We start from the raw sequence: 22,145 nt of genomic DNA, 5'->3' as shown, positions 1-22,145 counted from the left end.
TTACCAATTCATGTAAACTATTTTTTCATATTTAATAAAAGCTATAAGAAAAATATTTCCTTTTATTTGCCAACCTGCCCCGCCCTAGTTATGCACATCTGCCCCCAGGCTTGCCACTCTGCCCCAGAAATGCCTCATACCAGACTATATGCCACTCTGCCTCCCTGACATTCCTTATACCCTCCTATATGGCACTCTGCCCCATGATATACCTTGTAACCGCCTATATGCCACTCTGCCTCCAGAAATGCCTTATGCCACTCTGGCATATAGGGGGTTAAAAGGCATATCATGGGACAGGGTGGCATACAGGGGGTATAAGGCATTTCTGGAGGCAGAGTGGCATATAGGGGGGACACTTACACACCCAGACACTAATATACCCACTCAGACACACTTCCAAACCAAGACACCAAGACCATTCACTCACTGTGATGCCTCAGCAGGCGCTTACTGCAGCCGGTCTTGCTTCTGGAGCGAGCGCCGCCTGTCACAAAGAGATCAATGATCTCCCGATCCACGCGTAGACAACCTCCATTGCTGCCCGCGCTTTCACGGTGCACGGTGATAGACGCCCGGTGGAAGTGCCGGCACCAGCTGAGGTTACCAGACAGGAGGATCCAGGTCCCCTGCAGTGCTGCGGGGATCTGGATCTTAGTCTTGTAGTCAGACCTCTATTTAAGGTCTGATTATAAGACAACCTCGATTAATCTCTAGTAAATATCGAATTGATTCATTTATCTTTTTTGTAGGTTTTAGTTCAAATTTCTGCATATAAATGTATCAGTATAGAAACTAGTCTTCCTTTGCTATACCACACAACCCCTCTATCACATAAGATAAAAATGCAAAAATGAAAATCAATAAATAAATAAAAATGAAAAAACAGTTGCCCACATGAACACCTATTAGCCAAAAGGTTAGGGGTTGAGGTCCTCCTTTCTTCCCCACACCATGGGCAGGGTTGAGGGGTTTATGATTCACTCTGAGGTTGTATGAAGTACACTCTTGCCATCCTCGTCCCATTCACATTAGGGTAATATATCATTTTAAGTAGAACTGGATTATAACTAAACGGTGACAAAGTGCTTTCAGGGACAGATTTGCATGATAAATTGAGTACAAACAGTAAAAGAAATCACTGTCCATTCTCAATGTAAACACCTTGCTGCTCTACAAAGAAAGCATGAAACAAAACCCACATGCCACTGACAACTTGGAATGTCCAAATAGAGGTGATTTAGTAAAGCCAATGCTGCAATTTGCTTGATTACATGTTAATATTGAAAACATGTAGCCTGTCTACAAGCCCTATGAAATGGAGCTGGAATAGCCTGTTGTGCACTGGACTACCTCTTTGTGCAAGAAAAATATAAATATAATTTAGAACAAACTAGACAATGCTTAGAGGAATGTAGGGTTATATACTATAAATGTATTTAATGATAAGAGAAGAGCACACAAAAAATGCAGCAAACATACCCCAAAGCAACAAGCAAATGGTTTTACAGGAAATCTAAGGGTGTCTTGAAATCAGTTGGACTTTGTTTATTTAAAAAAAATATATATATATCTAGTGTCATCATCAATCTATGCAAAAACAAACTATTTCATATTTTAAAAGTCTACAGCTGGGATTTGTAAAAGGTAATTGTTATTCTCACCTTATATAGGATGCTGAAACAAAGCATCATTGTCTCAATAAAATGTATTAGAAATGTAACTTTGCTGCCTGAGGATTTGTTGTTCATTTCTATTTGTTTAGCAGCCTAAAGCTGGAGCAATTTATTTCTGTAATCTAGATTTTAAAGCGTAGAAAACGTCTGCCTCCATCAAAGACACATATAATGTATATATATAATCAGGAAATCAGTTGCTAATTTATACATTTTTTTTTTTTTTTTTTTTTTAATAATCTTTTTCTTTATTTATAATAAGAAGAATAAAAAAAGACAAGGAGAAAACATATCGTAGACATACAGGAGACAAACTGTCAAAGCTGAGTTGGGATCGGAGCGCAGCGCAGAGAGACACCGGGTGCAAGGGAGTGAAGTAAAGGGTAATCCAACACACAAAGTCCAGTATATAGCCAAGGGTCAAAAGTCCATGTAATCGAATCAGAAGGTTCGCAGTACAACAAGGGTAATCCAAAAACAAAGTCCAGAAATCCAGCCGAGGGTCAAAAGTCCGTATAATCCAAATAGAGAAGAAACAGCAACAGGGTATAGGAATCCGGTAGGGAACTTGAACAACCAAGTACTGAAGGTAGCCCGCCTAATTGTTACTCCTCCTCTAACCCCTCCTCTCTCTGTGGCTGTCAATTAGTCCCTAATCCCTCCCCTCTGCGGTCAGACCGCAGGACACGCCTCTCCTGGCTGTCAGTAGAGGTTTGGGACTGCAGGACACGCCCCCCCTGGCTGCCAGCAGCGGTCTGGGACCGCAGGACCCGCCCCCCCGCCATACTGCTAGTCCTGGCGTCTGTCGCGTGCGGCTGCCGCCGCAACGGAGACCGGGGACGCGGCCCGCGGCACGAAGATGCCGTGCCGTGCGGCCGAGGGTGTAGTTGCTCGGCGGGGACTCTGCCGGGTGAGGACCTCCGTCGCCGACGGGTTGGGACCCGACGGACACATGGCTGAGGACGCGGGCGCCCGGCGGTGTCGTCGCCGGACGAGGACCCCCGCCGACGACCGGTAGGGTCCTGACACAAACAAATATTATTACATCAGTATCCTCCCATATTATTATTCATATGTATCTTATGATAGATATATCTATATTAATCTCTCTCTATTATTATAGATAGCAGATGCAAAGTTTACTCGTCGGTATCTGAGTAATGCAAACAAAAACACACATACAATATTTAAGCTGCAAACTTGGGCTATATGGACAGGTGTTCACATCTTTAGATATATAAATTTCTATGTTATCTATCAAGAATGTGATACGGCCAACACTATCAGGGCTCTAATTTTTGCTCATAAAAAAAAACAAACTCATTAGATTGATTACTCAGAAGCTTTTTCCAGTTTTTCTAACCAAGAACCCCATATACTAGATTTCTTTATAGAATAGAAGTAAGATTTATAAAGTTGTTTTTCCATTTTTATTTGGAATTTCAGTTGTGTGATAACCAGATTCCAGCAAATGGAAGTTTCTTGTTTCCATAGTCTAGCTATCGTTATTTTTACGGCAATAAAGCAGTGAATGATTAATTGTTTTTCTTTCACACTGCAGTTCGGCCATCCCAGATGTAATAACGCAGATACAGGAGATCTATTTATGGTCTTTTGTGTTAAGATATTAACAAGATCAAATATTCTAGACCAAATTTCTTTAACTCCCTGGCAATTCCACCATAAATGGAGAAAACTCCTCTTTTCCAATCTGCATCGCCAACACAAGTCAGAACAATTAGGGTACATCTTATGTAACCTCGAGGGGACCAAATACCACCTGTTCAAGATTTTAAATTGAGTTTCTGCCAAAGATAAAGAATGAATAGACGGAGTAACATCAAATAAAGATTTTTGCCAATTAACCAAATCAATCTCTATATTTAGTTCTCTTTCCCAAATAGCTATTGTCGGTATATTTCTTGCTACAAGAGTAGAAACAGAATTAATTAGATCTCGACTTTTAGATAACACTCTGTCTACAGTTTTTCCTGAAAATTTTTTTTGAGTTCGTAGCATTATGTCCTGATTATCTTTTATTGTCTCTTTCAATAAAAAGTTTTTAATCCTCAAGTATTTAAAGATATTGGAACTATTCAAGTTAAATTCTTGTATTAGTTGTGGAAACATTTTGGGGCCTGCTATAGTTATAATTTGATCTAAAGACTCTATATCTTTATCTCTCCAATCATCCAGGTTTATATTTGGAATATAATATTCTGCTGATTTAAGTTTGGAGAAAATCGGAACTCCTTTATATAAATTTAAAGATTTCTTAATGGTTTCCCAAATCAGAAGTAATTGGCCCAATATCATATTTTGTTTTCTTATATTTACAATATTTTCTATGGTTAAGGGGTACCAAATAATAGCCACTAGTTCCTTACCACCGCTAACTTCTGATTCTATATAATACCATCCTTCATTACTAGATTCTTCTAGTTGTAATCTGTAAATATGTACATTCATATTTGCCAAAAATATATCTTTAATTATAGGAAGGCCCAGACTGCCATATTTGGGTTTTCGGGCCAATATAGTAGACTTCAATCTTGGTTTCTTTGCCTTCCAAACAAGCTCCTCTGAACTAGACTTAACCATGATTCAGACACATTTATCGGTAGCATTGAGAACAAATAAGACCATTTCGGAACTATATACGAATTTAAGATATTAATTCTACCCCACCAAGAGAATTCCTTATTCCTCCATCCTTTTAACCAAGAGTTAGTTTGCTTCAGAAGACGGATAAAATTAGTTTCTAGAATTGTTGTCATTGTTTTTGTTATGTAAATGCCTAAATAAACAAAATCTGATTTTACCCAAACAAAATCAAAATTGCTTTGTATTTGTTCTTTTTCTCTACTGTCCATCTTGACTTCTAATATTGAAGTTTTACTTATATTCATCTTATAATTTGAAGCCAAACTATATATTTCAAATTCCTCTAATAAATAGGTTAAAGAAGACTGTGGATTAGTAATAGAGATTAGTATATCATCTGCATAAAGATTGATCTATAAATCTTGAGATCTTGTAGGAAAGCCATATATATTCTTGTTGCTTCTAATAGCTGTAGCTAATGGTTCGACTGATATAATATAAAGCAGGGGAGATAAGGGACACCCCTGTCTTGTTCTATTTCAAAAAAAAATATGGTTTGGGGACTGACTTTGTTTTACCGTTTAAGTAATTCAGTATTGATAGAATGACATATAAAAGTTGATCAACTTTTCCACTGCTTTTTTCATTAGCGCCAAATTAACCCTGTATTAATATGCACTATTAAACTAAAAGGCCATATTTTCTCTCAGTGAAAAATGAGTGCGGCCCACGCACACATACATTGCATAAAAAACTTGGACATCCCTGACATAGTATATTGTCACCAATATTTATTTATCAATAAAGAATAATAGATGATAAGATAGAAAGATAATAAAAAATAACTTGTCCACAAATTACAGGTTTGGTAAGCCGCCAACTGTCTTAACTCAACTTTACTCAGGACCTGGGGAAATGTCTGCTGCAGTCTCTGTAATACACTACAGTAGTCACTACAGCTTCTCCAATCCACCCTACAACAGTTCAGTTTCTGCACTAAAATAAACTATTACCGTATTTGCTCGATTATAAGACGACCCCCCAAAATTTGAATATTAATTTAAGAAAAAAAAGAAAAAGCCTGAATATAGGACTATCCTATAGGAAAAAAAGTTTTACTAGTAAATATTAATTCACATGTAAACTATTTTTTCATATTTAATAAAAACAATGAGAAAAATATATGTTTTGTTTTTATTTTATTTTATTTGCCACTCTGCCCCAGTTGTGCACATCTGCAACCCAGATATGCCTTATACCCCCCTTTATGCCACTCTGCCCCCAGATATGCCATATACCCCCTATATGCCACTGTGCCTCCCTAAGCCTCTCTGCCCCAAGATATACCTTTTAACCCCCTATTTGCCACTCTGCCCCCCCAGATATGCTTTATACACCTATATGCCACTCTGCCTCCCTGAAATGCATTTTAACCCCCTATTTGCCACACTGCCTCCCAGATATGCCTTATACACCTATATGCCACTCTGCCCCCCTGACATGCATTTTAACCCCTATTTGCCACTCTCCCCCCACAGATATGCCTTATACACCCCTATATGCCACTCTGCCTCCCTGATATGCCTTTTAACCCCCTATTTGCCACCCCCGATATGCCTTATACCCCCTATATGCCACTCTGCCTCCCTGATATGCTTTTTAACCCCTTATACGCCACCCCTCCAGATATGCCTTATACCCAATATATGCCACTCTGCCTCCCTGATATGCTTTTTAACCCCCTATACACCACTCTGCCTCTAAAAAACCATTCAACCCCCCTCCATGCCACTCTTAACCCCCCAACTTACCAGTGCATCCCTTTACTTGTGGCCCGTGCTTTAGACTTCCTGGAGTCTAGTGCAGCAGCCGGTGTAGCCGCTGAGGCTTCTATGACGGAGCGCCGGCATTACATGACCTTCCAGTGCTACACCATAGAAGCCCCTGCGGAAGTTCCCGGCAGCAGCGGTGGTTGTCTGTGCGCATTGTGCAAACGTTCAACGTCTGCAGGATGCACACAGATAACCTCTGCTGCTGCCGGCACCTCTATGGTGGAGCACCAGAAGGTCATGTGATGCCTGCTCTCCGTCATAGAAGCCCCCAGAGGAAGTGCTGGCAGCAGCAGAGGCTGCCAGAGAGGAGAATCCAGGTCCCCTGCAGCACTGCGGGGGATCTGGATCTTAGGCTTGCAGTCAAACCTCTATTTGAGGTCTGATTAGAAGACTACCTTGAATATAAGACGAGGGGTATTTTTAAGATCATTTGCTCTGAAAAAACCTTGTCTTATAACCGAGCAAATACGGTAATTAACTTGCAGTATGGTAGGTGAGCAATGCATTGCCTGTCGCTTCCTAAGCTATTTTAGCCGGTCGCTGCCCCATTTTTTTCGTGGGGAGGGCTTCCGTGGATGTTGCAAAGCCGTTTAACAGCAGCCCGTACATGTATGGGCTTTGTAGTTAAGGGGTTTAACCCCTTAAGGACTGGGCTTATTTTTTGTTTTGTACCCTGTGGGACCGAGGCTGTTTTGACACTTTTGTGGTGCTTGTGTTCAGCTGTAATTTTCTCCTCACCCATTTAGTGTACCCACATAAGTTATATATTGTTTTTTTCAGGACAAGATGGGCTTTCTTCAGATACCATTTTTTGATCGTATCATCTTATTTACTATAAAAAAAATAAAAAAGACATGGTGAAAAATTGAAAAAAAAACATTTTATGACTTTTATTTGAAAAATCTTTTACTCACCTAAAAAAGCAAGTTAAAAAACTAGCTAAATAGATTCTACTACTTGTCCTGACTTTAGTAATACCCAATGTTTTTATGTTGTTTTGCTGTTTTTTGTAAGTTATAGGGCAATAAGTACAAGCAGCGTTTTATGATTTCCAAATCTTTTTTAACAAATCTGGTCAGTCTGCCTCCATCTCCTCTTTGGAACATCTTTGAAGCCGGTTAACTCAATTTAACCCATTCAAACCATATATTTTTGAAAACTAGACACCCCAGGGTATTCCAAATGCTGTTATTTTAACCCTTTCCATGCACCAATTATACAACTACACTTTGTCAAACTTTGTAATAGTAATTATTGTTTTTTTTTTTCACACAAATTGTACTTTAGTTATAGATATACAGGTTCTGGTATATGTCACTGTCGTGTTGTTTGAGATTTAAAATGCCACATTTGGGAAGTACGCTTTTTTTCTCCATTTTGGAAAGTCTGTACCTATGCCCTATCTTTGAGCTCGGCCACTCCAATTTACCCCATCAGCCATTTTTTTTTTATATTAGACACCCCTTGGGTATTTTAAGTGCTTTTATTTTAACTCTTTGTTGAGATTTTTGAGAAATTTTAGCACTTGCTCAAAATAATAAACTTTATTTTTTTATTTTATTTTTTTAATACTTTTTTTTATATTTTTTTTACACATTTTGCTGGTACTGGATGGTTTTTTTCTTTGAATATTTTACTAATCACATTGTGATTAGAAAGCTGGGCTCCATTGACTTGCATGGTTGAATGCAGTACCTGTATTCAACCTGCAAGTGGAGCCAGAGTTCTCTAGAGGGTCTGGAGACCATCTAGCGAACTTTTAAAACTTGATTGTTTTTTTACAGGGCGGTCGCCATCTTATTGATGGCGAAGAACACCGGCAGCTGCGGCTGTGACCGCTCTCCGGAGCGGTCACAGCCCATCCAGAGGTAAGTGTTTGGTGTCGCTGGATGCCTCCTGATCGAGGCATTCCAGCGACACCATTTAAGTTTAGGAGGCGATCGTTGATCGCCTCCTAAACGCTTTTAAAACAGGCTGTTGATGCCCCAGGGAGGGGCCAGACATGGCCCCCGATGCCGATCTCGGCCTTGCTGAATGCCTCGACATCGAGGCATTACAGTAACGCCATTAAGCGAAGAAAGTGATCTTTGATTACTTTCTAAGCTTATTTAATTTTTTGACGGTTCAGGTCCTGAACCGGCAAAGGTCATTAAGGGGTTAATAAAAGAAATTGGAAAACAATATCACAATAGCATCCTAACTGACTTATTACATGGAGGGAAATTCCATATACAAGCTTTGTCTGTTAATGAATTACTTTTACTTTAACTGGTAACCACAGAGACTGAAGATAGGAAAGAAAAACTCAATAGAGAATCAACTTGTTCCCAACAATTATTTAGTTGAATAAAATGATTGAATCAATAATACTGTATCGCCAATATGTATCAATATCACAAATAAGCTTCCCCGAAGATGTGGTGTTGCTGAAAGCAAAACAAAGCAATCCTCTATGCCTGCAATTTAGATCAAAATAATTGACAAATGTAATTCAATTAAGTTAAATTAATCAAATAAAAATGCAGAAATCCCCATGCCTTATAACCAAAATTTGTTGAGCTCAATCACTACAATTAAAAGGTGCATTTCAGTTTCAACTTACCACCTGTACTATGTATTATAAAGTGCAAACCTTGTAAATCCCTTCATTGCCCTATCGACCTACAGCTAAGTCCACATAAAGCGTGGCAAATTTACCTTTAGGACGTACGTGTACATTATGCTTTTTTCACTGGGACATTTCCCTGCCACTGCATGAGAGATATGGCTGTGTATTGACAGCTTGGACTCCCCTATCAGCAGAAGCCAGCATAGCGTGAGCACGGATACATTGTTACATAGGGAATCAGGAGTTCAGGCACTACTGACATCCACTGGAAGAGGAGAAGCTCTGATTGCTCCTCCCCCGGCTGATCACACATATTGCGATCAGCAATGCAAGGCTATGGAGTCCAGCTTGTTGATCAGTGCAGAGGAGATCGGAGGAAAGAGTTGGAGAAACAATGTTTCTCCCTCTTCCCACAAAAGGAAAAAGTAAAAAAAAAAATTTTTATTAAATTAATAATTGGCACATCAATGGCATGCATGAAATGTACAAGAGGTCCCTATAGAGATCTATGTCCATATTGCTCTGATAACAGTGCAAAATAATAACAAAATTAATAACAATATTAATAGATAAATAAATACACTTTCAAAAAAGCCCTGAAGTAACGTACAAACTATTGATATAGTAAATACTGATATGGGAAATGTTTACCTTAATATGTAACTGGATGTGGCTCTTCTACATTTAAATTTGCAACAGTTTTTTATTTAAACAGAAATATCTCACTACACTGTACACTGTATGATTGCAGTACAAATCCTAACAGCCTCAAAATGGAAACAAACAACAACATTTACTTTTCAGCAAAAAAAGAAAATTAGCTGAGGTACCAATTGATTATGGAAAAAGGTAATTGTTAGGCGTAGCTGATTCTGTCATAGTTTGAACTACTTATGAGGACTGGATTACAGTATAGAGTCCGTAGAAGATGACCACAAACTGCAGCTGTGATTTAACAGAATATTAATCCATGTTAATCACCAGAGAAATTGAGGAATAAACCACTGCCAGCTGACAACCAAGTTATCGTGTCAGGAAGTTACACCCAACCAATATGCCAAGAGCTTCAAACCAGTATTGTACCTCAGCCCACATTGGCTTGATCTCTCAAAAATGTCCACTGTTGGGGAAATACCAATATTAGTCTTCTTAGCAATCCATTCCAGACGAGAGGGTGGGAAAGTTCCAGATATTCTCCCTGCCTGATTCTGGTTGAAAAGGAAGTAAGAAAGTGCCACCTCTGTTTAACCCCTTAATGACAAGACTGTTTCTTTTTCGTAGTACAGTTTGGGACTAAGGCTCTTTTAGCTGTAATTTTCTTCTTTCTCTACCCTATATAATTTGCCTTCCTTCCTCACATGCCTCTTATTGTTATGGAACCATTGTCTTCTCCTGCACTGCCAAACCCAGCAGGAGGAAGAGCCTTATCATACACAGAAATAGCAACCATAGATATTGATCAATACAAAATTATTTAGCATGAAGCAAAACGTTCTTGTTATGCAGTTAATTACACAGGGGCAAAACCAAATAAATGTTGTTACTCTTCTGTGACTTGTCTTTGTACATGATATAATAACCATGTAATGCAGAGTGACCAGGGTAGTTATTCTTCTTATTTGGTATTTGTAAAAATAAAATCTGCTGACCTGGGCCGGACTGACTCCCTACAATATCATGATTAAAACAGAATGCCATAGTGTTATTTGTGTGTGTTTTGCTTTATCGTACAAAAACAAACCAAGCAAGCCCATTGTCAGTGGGTTTCATTGAGATAAATGTATAGTTCTCCAGACTTTGATGGGCAATCTTTTCTTCTTTAGACAGATTTTCTAAATATTTTCTTTAAAAAATAACTATAGAGCTATAGAATACAAATATAGCTCCATTTAGGTGTCTCAAATACTATAGAACTAGAATGTGGAATTAAAACAAACTGTTACATACAATATATGTAAAACATTTTCAGACCTCTCAGTAGTTACGTATTGTTCTCATTAAGAGAAAAATGAACAATCAAACTGTGAAATTATCATATGGAAAATACATGGTTAACAAAAAAAGTTGAGATAAATTTAAAACTCGAAGCGTTGTATATAAAGAGCAATATTGAAAGTCACTAGGAACACTTAGTTTCTTGTATGGCTTGCTAATTTGGAAGAAAAAAAAACTTTAAAAGAAATATTTGTTTTTTAATGAAAACCTGGAAGAGGCAATGGTAAAAAAACCCACAATTAAGGTATATACTCCTTAAATACCTGCTACTTTCTCCATTCAGGGCCTTTACATTGTTTGAGTTGCACCCTTCAGTTGTGACTGTCATTCGCCCCTGTTTTGTTGCTTTAAGCAGCTTGTAGGGCATTCTCCCCTCTTGCCTACTTGACCCATCTGTTTCTTCCACTCTAGATCAGTGCCTCTGGCAAGCTGTTTTGATAAGGCTGTTCCCAACCCATTGCCAATGTGTAGGCTGATGTTCAGTACAAGACTAGATACTTTATTTTTACATTACCTTTTTACTTATTTACTAATATTACATCCTCTGCTACTGTAACCAATCAAGGCTAACCTTATGCCTATCCCATGCATGTTTAAATTTCCTTACTGTATGCTACCACCTCTGGTGGGAGGCTGTTCTATTTTTCAAACAAGGTAGCAAAAGCTCTAAAAACCCTTTTGTCCTTGAGAGCAAAAAAAAACAACTTTACTCCTTAAGGGGTTAAAAAGTGTGCGTGTTCAGGGCCTAATCTGATCATCATCTCTAACATGTTACAATAGCTTTAATCCTAACATCTAACCACACATAACACTATCACTATTTACTAATAGTATCCCAACTCCTACCCCTTAACCTCTACATATATTAACTAGGTCATTTTGTTAATTATTTGCATGCAAGATGGTATTATACAACATTTAAAAAAAAACTGTCTGCAAACATTTGGAAGAAAATGTCCTGAACCCAGAGAAGGAGCACCAGCAAGGAAAAAGGATTGACTCTGGCTTGTAGTATTTACCTAATACATATACAGAATGTAAAAGGGTAGGAAAAAAAAACCTCAACATCCTCTGTTCTGGTTAGATTTGTGGCAGTAGTGGTCCACTGGGTAAGGTAAGCGAGGTATCTTTGAGATCCTTAGCCAATGTCTTACCGAGGCACTTACTCATAGGCACTTAACACACACATCATTGGTTATAATATATTTTGGTCTACAGGGAGCATCCTATTAATGTTAAATACATGTTCAATGGCTACATACAGTAGTAAGCAAACATGTTGTTTAAACATTTTTTAATATCCATGCAAATCTTTTTCTTAATTCTTAAATCAGATACATGTTCTCTGACACTATTTGATGTGCGACCCACATAGTATGCTTGCCACCTGCCTCTTTCTCAAAAAATGTACTGTAATTTCTACTCAATCACAGGAATTCCCCAATAGGTATCCAAAGAAGCCAAGAAAACAAGAGGTGGTCACATTCATGGTTATAGCTGTGATTGATCCAAACATTGCTTGCTTTTTTAACTCTGGTCAATCAGCATTTACAAGGGGAAGTGGCAAGCATTAGCTATAGGTCAGACTATGAGATGAAGATCCAGATCCCCCGGAGCGCTGCAGGGGACCTGGATCCTCCTGTCTTATGCCCCCCAACTTACCAGTGCAGCCGGAAGGAGGTGAGGTTAGCAGCGGGGGTTGTCTGCGTCCATCGCGCAGACCTTCCCTGGCTGTCAGTGAGGAGAGTTCGGGTGCGGGCACACGGGCATAAGGAATGTCTGTAGGCAGAGTGCTCTATGAAATGCCTTTTAACCCCCTTAATGCCACTCTGCCTCCAGAAGTGCCTTTTAACCCACTATATGCCACTCTGCCTCCTGAAATGCCTTATACCTCCTTATATGCCACTCCCCGATAATACACCTTTTAACCTCCTAAATGCCAGAGTGGCATATAGGGATATAAGGCATTTCTGGAGGCAGAGTGGCACATAGGGGGTCAAAAGGCATATCATAGGGCAGAGTGGCATATAGAGGCTTAAAAGGCATATCATGTGGCACAGTGGTATTTAGAGGGTTAAAAGGCATATCATGGGGGACAGTGGCATATAGGGGGTATAAGGCATTACTGAGTACCAAGCCTTGGGGCAGATGTGCATAACTGGGGGGGCAGGTTGGAAAATAAAAACAAAATATTTTTCTCAATCATAGCTTTTATTTAAAAAAAAATTAGTTTACATGAGTTAACATTTACTGGTAAAACTTTTTTCCTATAGGGTCGTCTTATATTCATGATTTTTCTTTTTTTTCCCTAAATTAATATTCAGATTTGGGGGGTCATCTTATAATCAAGCAAATACGGTAATTAAAATACTGATGTGATATTGGGAGTTTTGCTTTATCACCATCAATATCTAGCACAGTATATAGTAATGGGAGATATGCTGTACCACCGTCTGTGTGCATTTTGCTATAGTGATACATCTTCAGTGTCAAGTTATACTGTTCTGGTTGTGGAAGTTGTGGTGACCACTGTCAGGCTCAGTATATATATATATATATTCATGGGAATTAAACTGTACCACCGTCTGTATATATTTATTGGAGTTATGCTGTGCCACACTCAGTGTCAGGAGTGTTGGGGTTGGAGCACAGCGCAGAGAGACACCAGAAAAAATAGCAGATGCAAAACCAGGATTAAGTGCAACAGCAAAGATTGTATTCACTGAGCAGTAATAAAGGGCAAAAACAGTGCCATACAGCAATCCGTGGTCTGGGGTAGAGAGAACCAGCAAAGTCTGTTAAGCAAGCCAAGGTCAAAGTCCGTAGAATCCAAAAAACAAGTATCCAGCAAAGAGAGGGGCCCCACATAGTTCCGCCTATAGGTTGCACTGGTCCTGTTTCCGAATGTAAAAAGGCCTCCGATATTTGTCCAAAACAGAAGGGTAGGAAACTGTTTTCGGACAGTGAATTCCAACAGACCGTAAACAAAATGAAGCAAAACAGTTTTTTGTCCACTTGCACAAGTCTATTAAAATGTCTTTTTTATACTGTAGCATTAACATTGCCCTTCACTGCAAGGACATGGCCTAGCCCAAACCTTGAAAAACTCCTCGACCATTGTCTCTCCTTTACCAAACCTTACAGTAGGCATTTCAGTAAGTAGCATTCTCCTGGCATCCACCAAACCCAGGTCAGACTTCTATGAATTAACTTTAATTCATGACTCCAGAGTACGTTTCCAGTGCTCCAGAGTCCAATGATGGTGTGCTTTAGACCACTGCAGCCAATGCTTGCCATTGTGCACAGTGATCTATGTATGTGGCTACTTGGACACAGAAACTCATTTCATAAAGCTCACAAAGTGTTTGTGCTGGTGATGCTTCCAGAGGCAGTTTGGAATTCCGTAGCAAGTGATGCTACATTGCACAGGTAATTTTTACAGACTTCAGCATTCAGCAACTCCCACTGTTTCGTGCACAGTCTATCCTCATTCCTTTACTGCCACTACACAATAATAGCACCTACAGTGGACTAGGTCAGACCTAAGAAGCCAGAACTTTCAGAAAAAGACTTGCAACAAAGGTGTAATCATGTTACTGTGCCACTGAGTTTGAGTGCGGCCCATTTCCACACCAATGTTTGTTTATATTCATGACATGGCTGTGGGCTTCATTTTATATACCTGCTAGCAATGGGCGTGGCTGAAACACCAAAACTTTATTAGGAGTGTTAGCCCCATACTTTTGGTCACATAATGTCTGTGTATATATATATATATATATATATATATATATATATATATATATATATATATATATATATATATATATATATATATATATACACAGAAATTTCTAGTGCTCCTCAACCTACACAAGCAACCAAACCAAATGACCTGTAAGAACATACCATAAAGAAACTGCATATTTTACAATATCATCTTTAAAAAAAGCCCTAAACATTAGGATGTTTAACTGGGACACCAGGAAGAGTTCCAAAATGAGGGTGTGCTATGGTTCAGAAAAAGAGCTCTAGGATTATTGGTCATGACATTTGGTCTTGGCAGTGCCCCTGCTATGATGGAAAGTGTACTTTGATCAAATGTCCATATGGCTATGATCATATGTCATATGCATTATGATGTTAGTCCTAGCACACAGAGTAATAGTCAAAATGTAAAAGTTGTATTTGTAGCATTATTTATATGAGCTGTATCATTTATTATGAATGCATTGCTTTTGCATGGAAAAGGGAGGTAATATAAGATCAGAGATTCACTATGTAACCTCAAGCATTAATGCTCCTGATGACTACAACTCCAGTCATGTTCAGCTAATATTGTGGTAGCCCTAGTTCTTAGCAAGTGCAGTACAGGAGAGAAGGGCTACCAAATCTATATAAAAAGAGTATAATAGCCAAGAAACTTAATTTGTTGATGTAACCAATATGTGTTTTACAGTTTATCTGTTTGATATCAGACTTGCAGGTGTTGTTTAAATGTCATATCTAAGTTTTGAATTGGCTAATTTCTGTTTCCTGCCTCTTTCAAAATACTCAAAGCCTAATATGCTATATGGCAGTGGTCAAGTTGTGCATGTAAACAAATATGTACTTGCCTCGCGCATGTGGGGGTTAGATACAATGTGTAATAGATACATTTTTTCATTTTAACACCATGTGCACACCATAAACATTGTTTTGATCAGGTAACAAATGCTTTAAAAGGGAAAAAAAACTAAACTCTACACATATTTATCACTGTCTGCCCACAGCCCACTCATAGACCCCACTGAAAAACATTATTATAACAGTCTCTTGAGCACAACATGTCGAACCAGCGTTTTTAAAATAAACGTTATTGGGTGCTATGAAAAAAGTAAATGTGTCATACCCTTTGAATATATTTACATTTCACAATTTCTGTTCATGGCACTTCAGATGCGCTTAGCACTGCAAAATATCTCAAATGCCACACACTATATCAGCATAAATGTCATTTATTCCGAACCAAATGTAGTATGAAAAATGTTTGCAAAATCTTAATTTATTGCTTGTTGTGAGATATCACCTCAGATATAACAAATATATGAGCGCCATTAGGGTGTGGAGTGAATTTACTAAACAGAGTTTGCATGTAGCAGTCAAGCATATAGTTTACTTAATCAATAGCAGTAGTAGACAGCACTACATTATTTTTGATTATTGCTTTATCATAAACAGAAAAATTAATACAATCAAACAGATAAGATGGGTTTAAGCTATACTTTCTGACCACTAGAAATTTAGTTACATTGAAAATATAATTTTTAATTTGTATTTTATAGTGTTCTGATCCTTTCAATCAGTTTATAAAACAGCCTTGTCCTAATTATCATATTGGAAATGTATGTTTTATGTGCAGGAAAAATAATCTTTCAAATGTGTGCTGAATAATTATTTATTTTTTAACCAGCTATGACAATCTCATAAACAAAACAAGGGTCTACCAATTCCCAATCATTTCTTTATGTTACAAGATAAAGCAACCAATTGCAGCATACCAATATTAAACCATGTTTATTATATTGATGCGTGCATAGGAAATGTCCTCAAAAGGTTATATAATTGTATTAGTTGTTATGCACAAATAACCAAATATTGCAGCCCATCCTCCCAGCTAACTAACTTTATTAAACTGGTTTTCAACATATAAGATGTGTTATCGGGCTACAAATGCTGTGGCAAACTTGTAATGTCTTTCAGAAGGGCATATGATTCCAACAAATAATGAATGCATTTTTCAGTGAAGTGCTGTAGCAGCCTTTTGTATCTGGGATGTAGAAACATACCCTTTGTTAAACATCTCAGGGAGACAGGGATTGACTGTAACTATATAGGCGCATAACCATTCAGTGACACAACAAACTAAAAAAAAAAAAGGTTACATACATTTTTCAAATTTTCTATATAATTTTCTAATTACACTGAAATGTACAAATACTGTATATTGCATTAAGCCATAACATTTTACATAAAGAAGGCATCTCCCTTTATTGCTTATACTTGATGGATTAGCAACTATCTCAGGAATGTGTGTCAGTTTGTAATAAGGACAAACATACAGTCACTGTGTTGTTCCTACATACAATGTGACTTTGTAAGACTATAAGACAGTGTAGACAATTCTGACTCATTTTTCTCATTTCCTGCATATTCTGTGTTGTTTTATGATATTAATGTATCTTCTGAAACAGAACTCTGTATGTTTTCCCTAGAAATGTGAACCTAGCTGCTCGTTTAGGGAACATTGTGTCTATTTTTATCAAATGGGTATTTCTTTGCAGCAGGATGCATGCAGGCATATTGCATATCAAACACTATTCTAGTAAAAGACTGCAAGGCTTCCTCTATTTTATAAATAAATATTTAATAATCACATGTTTGTGATTATATCAGACTGTAAGCTTGTTTGAGCAGGGCTCTCTTCACCTGTTGTCTCTGTTAGTCAATTTGTTATGTTACATATTACTTGTTATGTCCTGTCTACCCATTGTACAACGCTACGGAATTTGATGGCGCTATATAAAACAAATAATAATAATAATACATAATATGTTTAAGATTAAAATATGTCCATCATATATGAAGATACAAAATGTCCTCTTCTGAGTTAAAATTCCTTTCCTGTATTTTTTTTTCCTTTCATCACTTTGCACATCAACATCTTCGTGATTTGTTTCATTATTGCCACCCCTAATGTCACCAAAATATCTAAAACTATTTTTTTCAACATTCAACATTCAGTTGGTCACAATACCTTTAGCACTTAAATGTTACACCTTTTCAAACCGCAGAGAGCTAAGCAATGGCAAAAAATACATGATATACTGCAATAAATCCGGTTAACTGCTAGGTTACATTAATATTGGAATATCTGGAATAATGCACATGGATTGGTGGAGAAAGAATTGCACAAATGCTTCTCCTTCTTGGCTAATCTATTTTCATTATTCTGGCCTCCCGGTGAACTTCCACAATAGTGCAGAGCCTCTGGGCACACCCTCACCATCGTTGCTCCATTCAGGGGTGAGGGTGTACATGGAAGAAGGACACAGAAGCGGTTGATGGAGAAGGTAGGGAGACATTTAGAGAGAACGAGAAAGTGAGAGTGAATGAGAATGTTAGCAAAGATGAAGGAGAGTGTGAGAGAAAGTGGGTGAAAGTGAAAGAAAGCTCTTTCCTTCCTGTTAGTTTGTTTTTTGGGGGGTCCTTCCTCGTTTCAGAGATTCATACAGATTGATGAAATTGGCAAATAATAAAGAAGACAGATTCGCTGAGAAAGAGAAGCTTTTCTGCACCTGTCTTTCTCCCCAAAACTATCTGCATTATTTTGGTCTTTCTGTGCACTTGTGCAAAGGGGTGGAGCCATGAAAGCCTCTCCCCCATTCCACCAATCGGAGCTCCTTGCTTCAGCCTGTGCGCTTCAGGATTCATTTCAAAATCCTTACTCTTACTTTCAAAGCCCTTCACAGTGGTTCCCCTACCTACATGTCATCACTCATCTCTAAATACACTCCTTACCGGTCTCTCGGTTCATCCAGTGATCTCCCTGTACCCTCTCTTTTCTAGCTCTCATGCAAGATTTCTCAAGGGCTGCCCCTATCCTCTGGAATGCCCTTCCCCGGCCTATCCGTCTTTCTCCCTGCCTTTATTCCTTCAAAAAATCAATGTCCTGCTGCATAACCTGACTCCACTTAAGCTTTCGGTCACAAAGTTACGGCCTGGTGTTCTTTACATGTTAGTCTGGATTCATTTGAGACCTACTGGGAAGGTTTACTATTTGTAGATAATGACTTTCACTGTAGTTTGCTGGAGTCCCAGAGTGCTAGAAAAGAGCCTGTCCTGGTGTGTGTGTGTCTGGGTGTGTGTGTGTATCACGGCTGACCCGTGAGCCAAAAAGGTAGATGGTTCCTAATAGCAGATGGCTACCACAAAGTCCGAGGCGAGGTACAAAAAAGGGAAAATCCAGAAACAAGGTCAGGTCACACGCAATGGTCGGGGCAGGCAGCAAGGAACGTAGGTCAAAATAACAAAGAAGGGTCTGGTACACAGGTAGAATCAATCAGGAACGCTTAGGTACAGAGGCAATAATTAGCTTATACTTGAGCAATGATTTCTCAGCGGAAGGGGCTTTTATAGTTTGAATTTGGCGCCAAAATGACATCATACGGAGAGACTTCTACGTACGCAACTTCTACGGAGCTGTCTATCTGCAGCAGCAGCAGGGAGTAGACCCGTCCCCATAGTAACCTGAGAACGCGTCCTCCTCCCTGCTGGTCTCTGCTGGCAACGGAGGGGGCGTGCCTGCACGCAGCCTCTGCTCGTGTCTGTGTCGGCGAGCAGAGGCTGAGAGGAAACCCGACGCTGCGTTCTGCCGTCGCTGGAGCCGGGGAGAGGGTGAGTAGATTTATGACAGTGTGGCAGAGCGGTGTGTGTTTGGGTGTCGGTGTGGCAGAGCCTGTTCTGGTGTGTGTGTTTGGGTGTCGGTGTGGCAGAGCCTGTCCTGGTGTGTGTGTTTGGGTGTCGGTGTGGCAGAGCCTGTCCTGGTGTGTGTGTTTGAGTGTCGGTGTGGCAGAGCCTTTCCTGGTGTGTGTGTTTGGGTGTCGGTGTAGCAGAGCCTGTCCTGGTGTGTGTGTTTGGGTGTCGGTGTGGCAGAGCCTGTCCTGGTGTGTGTGTGTTTGGATGTTGGTGTGGCAGAGCCTGTCCTGGTGTGTGTGTGTGTGTGTGTGTTTGGGTGTCGGTGTGGCAGAGCCTGTCCTGGTGTGTGTGTGTTTGGGTGTCGGTGTGGCAGAGCCTGTCCTGGTGTGTGTGTGTCTGGGTGTCAGTGTGGAAAAGCCTGTCCTGGTGTGTGTGTTTGGTTATCTGTTTCCTGGCACTTAATTTACAGTAGCAACTATTTCATTTTTACTTTTCCAGAGATAAAATGCCCTCCTGAATTTGTAGTGACTTCAGGGGACAAAACATTCAAGGCCCTGAAATAATTTAGTGGAAAAGATAAGGTATTGTGTTATTTACTCTATAATAGTTATTTCAAGGATTAGTCGCACTAAATTGTGGCTTCAGGCTTCCCATGTTGAATGACCAAGTATTATGTATGTATATGTGTGTATATATATGTTTTTTCAGTAATATGATTTAATGGTGGAAATTATTAATGCCCCCCCAGTTTTTACTATGGTATCTTATGTGCCCCCCCATTATACCGTATTTGGTCGATTATAAGACGACCCTGATTATAAGACGACCCCCCAAAATCAAAATATTAATTTAGGAAAAAAACTAAAAGCCTGAATACAAGACTACCCTATAGGAAAAAAGTTTTACTAGTAAATATTAATTCATGTAAACTAATTTTCATATTTAATAAAAGCTATGATTGAGAAAAATATATATTTTTTTATTTCCTTTTATTTGCCAACCTGCCCCCCCAGTTATGCACATCTGCCCCCAGGCTTGCCACTCTGCCCCCAGAAATTCTATATACCCCCCTATTTGCCACTCTGCCCCATGATGTGCCTTTTAACCCTCTATATGCCACTCTGCCTCCAGAAATGTTTTATACCATCCTATATGTCACTGTGCCCCATGATATGCCTTTTAACCCCCTATATGCCCCTCTGCCCCATGATATGCCTCATACCCCTTTATGCCACTCTGGCATATAGGGGGTTAAAAGGCATATCATGGGGCTGAGTGGCATATAGGGGGTTAAAATGCATTTCTGGAGGTATATATATATATATATATAGATATATATATATATATATATATAACTGCTAACAGCAATAACACTCCTATCAAGCCAAGGCAGCCAGTACATGCTGGAACCTGGGGATGATAGTAGTATGATTACAGCCTCCCTATGCCATGCTACCACCACCACCCGCTGCCTTACACATCCATGCTATCACACACACACTCATTCACAAACATTTAAATACTCATTCATTCAATTAATCACACATACTTACCCAAAAACCCTCCCCCACCCCCTTCCCTGAACTGCAGATCTCTCACTCGAAGACTTCTGCAGGGCCCCGGCTGTGCGAGCAACTTCTCTGGCCCCGCTCCCAGAGGAAGGAGGGGGAGGTAGAGTTATGTGAGGACTTTGCTAGCTTCCTGTTCTCCTGCTGCTAATAGCAGAGACGCTGCTCGCGACCAAAGCCCAGTAAGCAGCCTGGCCCCAGCAGAATGAGGTCTGATTAGAAGACGACCTCGATTATAAGACGAGGGGTATTTTTCAGAGCATTTGCTCTGGAAAAAACCTCCTCTTATAATCGAGCAAATACGGTATTGTTTCTAGAGTCGCCACTGTTTCCAGGGGCAAGTGTCTTTTAGGGCTGAAACAACTAATCGATAAAATCGATAATAATCGATAATAAAAATAGTTGACAACGATTTTCATTATCGATTAGTTGAATCGATTTTTATCGATTATAAAAAGAGGTTTTTTTCAGAGCAAATGCTCTGAAAAACTCCTCTCCTTATATAATCCGACCTCAAACAGAGATCAGATTATAACACTAGAATCCAGATCCCCCGCAACGCTGCAGGGGACCTGGATTCCCCTCACTGTCGGGCGGTGGGTGTCCGTGCGATGCGCACAGACAACTTCCGCCTCTCCCCTCCACTTCCATACACCCCTCTGACTCCTCCCCCTCCCATACACCGCTCTGCCTCTCTCCCGACTTTTTTTTGTGAACCTCCGTTGCTGACAGGCACTTTCACTGCAGCTTCATAGAAGCCTCAGCATAAGTGAAGGGCAGTAACGGAGGCTGTCTGTGCACATCGTGCAGACCCCCACTGGCTGACAGAGAATCGAGGTCTCCTGCAGAGGATCATCCTCTCTGTCAGCTGGTGGGGGTCTGCATCGCACAGACAGCCTCCGTTACTGCCCTTCACTTACGCTGAGGCTTCTATGAAGCTGCAGTGAAAGTGCCTGTCAGCAACGGAGGTTCACAAAAGACCAGGTCGGGAGAGAGGCAGAGTGGTGTATAGGAGGGGGGAGGGGGAGGAGTCAGAGGTGTGTATGGGAGCCACCCTCCCATACACCACTCTGGCTCCTCCCCCTCCCATACGCCACTCTGCCTCTCTACCCGGCTCCCTGGTGTCTTGTGAACCTCCGTTGCTGACAGGAGGCAGAGTGGTGTATGGGAGGGGGAGGAGGCATAGTGGTGTATGGGAGGGGGGAGGAGGCAGAGTGGTGTATGGGAGGGGGGAGGAGGCAGAGTGGAGTATGGGAGGGGAGAGGAGGCAAATTGGTGTATGGGAGGGGGAGGAGGCAAAGTGGTGTATGGGAGGGGAGGAGGCAAAGTGGTGTATGGGAGGGGGAGGAGGCAGAGTGGTGTATGGGAGGGGGAGGAGCCAGAGTTGTGTAGGGGAGGAGGCAGA

Source organism: Sceloporus occidentalis, unplaced genomic scaffold (assembly GCF_023333645.1).
Source record: "Sceloporus occidentalis isolate IW3139 unplaced genomic scaffold, rSceOcc1.0.p SCAF_19, whole genome shotgun sequence".
Classification (NCBI taxonomy): domain Eukaryota; kingdom Metazoa; phylum Chordata; class Lepidosauria; order Squamata; family Phrynosomatidae; genus Sceloporus; species Sceloporus occidentalis.
This window is presented reverse-complemented; position numbering follows the sequence as displayed.